Genomic DNA, 3,760 nt, shown 5'->3' with positions numbered 1-3,760 from the left:
AATATTTTAATAATTATTTTTTTTTCATGTATTTAAATTACATTTTTTCTCAAAAATGTTAATAATTTAATTTATAATTAAATGTAATTTTAATCATTAAAAACGTAAATACTGGTCTTTGCTTACTGTTTAAGTCGCTATAGTATATATGGGATGTAGAATAAACCATGCAGAGTGACAGCATCTTCATACAGGTGGTGATGTTGCTGTCTCTTTAAGAATTTGGCTTGTTGAGACGTTATAGTAGTGTTTGTTACTGAGGCGGTCCGTCGACTATGCTGGCTGTTTACACAGAACTTCGCACGCTTTTCAAAGAAAAGTCTATTTTGGAGTCCACACTTTTCAGGTAAGAATGTATTAAAGATATATTTTCAGTCTCATTTTTACATGTGAAGCCGTGTTCTGTTGATTTTGTCTGACTCTCTGGTCTCGGCTTTCCCCCGCTTTGTGCTCCGGGCTGGCTGGTGTACGTTGGCCTGCAGGATGGAGTTTGCTAAGATGTCTGCAGCTTATTAAAGAAGTTAATACAATGTGATATCGAAGTCACCGAGGGACATAACCTTATAGACGGTGAGTACTATATGCTGTTAGTTTTCTCGGTGTAAAAGTTCCCTTTATCGCCTACGTTACGTATTCGCGCCTTATATGTTACGTAACTGCTTTATTAATAAGTGTTGCCACGGCGGAATATTATCGCAACCCAGATAGCAAAATACACTTAGGCCAGTTGCGGCTAGATTCTCGCCTGCCCGAGTCCGTCTGCTGTATCGTTACTCGGGCCAGATGCGGCGGCAGAAGCGAGCCGACGCTGCCGTAACCATGCACCGGAATCGGGCCGTGAGTAATGTGCGGTGTGGCACAGAGCTGCCGCGACTGAAGTCTTCATATACCTTGATATAAAACCTTTTGTTATTAATACTGGAATTTGTAATTATCAATAATGTTTTATATTTTGAGGCCATTTTCTAGCCACGGTTGACCGCGGAAATGTATTTTTAGAATGTTATATACACCGCCATTTTGTGAAGAAAAATCACAATTTTGTCACCGGCAAAGCGACTGATTATGTAAACGTGGCTAGTTACAAACGTGGCGTGTGTATGCTTGTACATATCTTCGTTTCAGTGTCTAAGTTACATTAATGTTGAGGAGTGTCCACAAACTCTCATGTCCAGAATTGTTGGTTCTTTACTATCGTTTAACGTTATACTTATATATAAATAAAATACTATAAATAAATAGTTATTGCTTTATCTTATTGCTTTCCTGAAGTTTATGAAGTTTCCAATTGTATTTCAGGACAAGATTGAACAACATAATGCAGGCTAACAGCATCAGACCAATGAAGGCATGTCATACGAAAGCATGGCTCAGTTACAAGATGTAAGTATGCCTCATTATCTATACCATGGTTTTAATGGCTTACATACTATTTTAAATTTGTAGGTTTTTACTTACAAACAACAATAAATGTACACCTACGTGTTTAAAATTATTTTCTAGGTTTTCATCGAAAGATGAGAGATCAACTGAAGAATGCCATGGACCTGACTCTAAGGTACTCTTTCTAAACTTTCTCCACTTGATTAATATTATTAAATTCTAGCTTTGGATGGATTCCTTCATATTTGTTTGTATGCCACATCTTATGTTCCAGGAATTGATTTTACAGCAGCACTTCTCATGTTGCCAGCCTTGTTAAGCGAGACACTTCAACATTTCGTTGTGCTCTGGTGCGTATGTTGTTTTCTGTTTAGTATGTGCTGTGATAAATGCATTTTATAATGCTTGATATTCTTTATATTAGGATGACACAGTGGGTAGTGCTGTCACCTTACAGCAAGAAGGTCGCTGGTTCGAGCCTCGGCTGGGTCAGTTGGCATTTGTGTGAGGAGTTTGCATATTCTTCCAGTGTTCGTGAGGGTTTCCTCCAAGTGCTCCGGTTTCCCCACAAGTCCAAAGACATGCGCTATAGCTGAATTTGGTAAGCTTATTTGTCTGTAGTGTATAAATGTGTGTGTGAATAAGTGTGTCTGGATGTTTCGTAATACTGGGTTGCAGCTGGAAGGGCATCTGCTGCATAAAACATATGCTGGATAAGTTAGTGGTTCATTCCACTGTGGCGACCCCAGATTAATAAAGGGACTAAGCCGAAAAGAAATTGAATGAATGAATGAAATTTATATTAGTCTTTTAATCTGTGATACTTTTTTTTTTAAATCAGTGAATATTTATTATTTTACTTTCTATGCATGTTGATTTTCTCTTCATCAGTGATAGAGTGACTGATATTAATGTAATTATTGCTTTGTCATTTACAGGGAATCATCTTCACCACATCCAACAGTTCAAGTACAGGAGGAGGCCACCGACTGGACAACTGTGTTAACAAGACGAGTCACGGCAGTCTTCAGAGTTGATGGGATTGCGATTGGCCGGGCTGATGATGTGGACGAATATACATTTTTGACATATCCATCTTATTAGAAGAACACCTTGATGTTTCTGCAGTGGAATGTTTTGAATGAACTGTGGACAGTGACAAGCCTCGATCTACTCCAGTTACCAGAGTGATCAACCTTGTTTTTTGTTTCTCTACATGCTCTTGGGATAATCACAATCATCAAGTTAATCCAGCACACTGCTATCATTCATGCATAAAGCAAATTTTTAAATAACTTGTGGTCCTAATGACTATCAAAGAACATTTTCCAGTTATGAGTGCTTTACATGTCGTGTTTATCAAAAGCATGAACACATATTGTGTTACAACAAATTACAACTCCACTTGAGGATGATGAGGAGTAATCTACTGGTGTTGAGGAAGAGGCTACTGATGTATTTGGTTTTCTGCACTGTTGAAGCAATTTATAGAGAAACATTGCCTTCATTCTGAAATACAGAGAAAATTTGATGACAAATTATTTATTATGACCGAGTATTTTGACTCAAGACAAATACTTTGGACTTTATAAAGTGAAGTACTTGATGTAGCCTGTGTAATGTGTTTATAAATCTTAAACAGTATTCTTGTGGTCTTTGTATTAAGGGTAGATTATATACTGTACAGTGAGTGAACAATTTTTATTTGTTTTCTAAATTGTTCTTTTTACTGTTTTACATGTCTGCTTTATATTTACTGTGTAATTTTATTTCTTGACACATTCAGTTGTGAGTTGTAATGAAATATTTCTACATTAATAAATAAAATTGGACATCTGCGAACCGAAATATTTTATTTATTTATTTGTGCATGCAGTCACCAAAGGATCAAAATGCCTGGGTCAGTACCCTGAAAATGCTATATAATATAAAAAGGTACATTTTTGTACCTTCGGTGGGGGTACAAAATTGTCCCTTAAAGGGTACAAATGTAGAAGGTACAATTTTGTACCTTTAAATAGAGGTACAAATTTGTACCCTTAAGGGTACCACCCCAGTGACGGGCCATTTGTACCCTAAAAGGTACAATTTTGTACCTTTTTTTCTGAGAGTGTATTGAGCAATTACAGGCCAATCTCAAATCTCCCTTTCATTGGCAAAATCATTGAAAAAGTTGTTTTTAACCAGGTTAACAAGTTCTTAAACTTCAGGGGGTGTTTAGACAATTTTCAATCGGGGTTCAGAGCACATCACAGTACAGAGAGCGCTCTTATAAAGATAATCAATGATATACGCCTAAATACAGATTCAGGTAAAATAACAGTGCTGGTATTGTTGGATCTCAGTGCTGCATTTGACACTGGCGATCACAGCATAC

At 36.9% G+C, this 3,760-nt stretch overlaps 1 long non-coding RNA gene across 2 annotated transcripts; it reads left to right on the top strand.

Annotated features, from left to right (window-relative positions):
• Nucleotides 1-232: 232 nt before the first annotated feature.
• On the top strand, nt 233-3,229 carry LOC137487589 (uncharacterized). 2 transcript variants are annotated; one of them, XR_011006214.2, is made up of 7 exons: nt 233-346; nt 483-570; nt 1,300-1,383; nt 1,504-1,558; nt 1,658-1,733; nt 1,808-1,984; nt 2,322-3,229. It is a non-coding gene; the product is annotated as an uncharacterized lncRNA (long non-coding RNA). The 2 variants fall into 2 exon arrangements; XR_012389766.1 differs by lacking the exon at nt 1,808-1,984 and having other exon boundaries at nt 2,322-2,441.
• The last annotated feature ends 531 nt before the right edge of the window (nt 3,230-3,760 follow it).

Source organism: Danio rerio, chromosome 14 (genome assembly GCF_049306965.1).
Source record: "Danio rerio strain Tuebingen ecotype United States chromosome 14, GRCz12tu, whole genome shotgun sequence".
Taxonomy (NCBI): Eukaryota; Metazoa; Chordata; class Actinopteri; order Cypriniformes; family Danionidae; genus Danio; species Danio rerio.
This window is presented reverse-complemented; position numbering and strand designations above follow the sequence as displayed.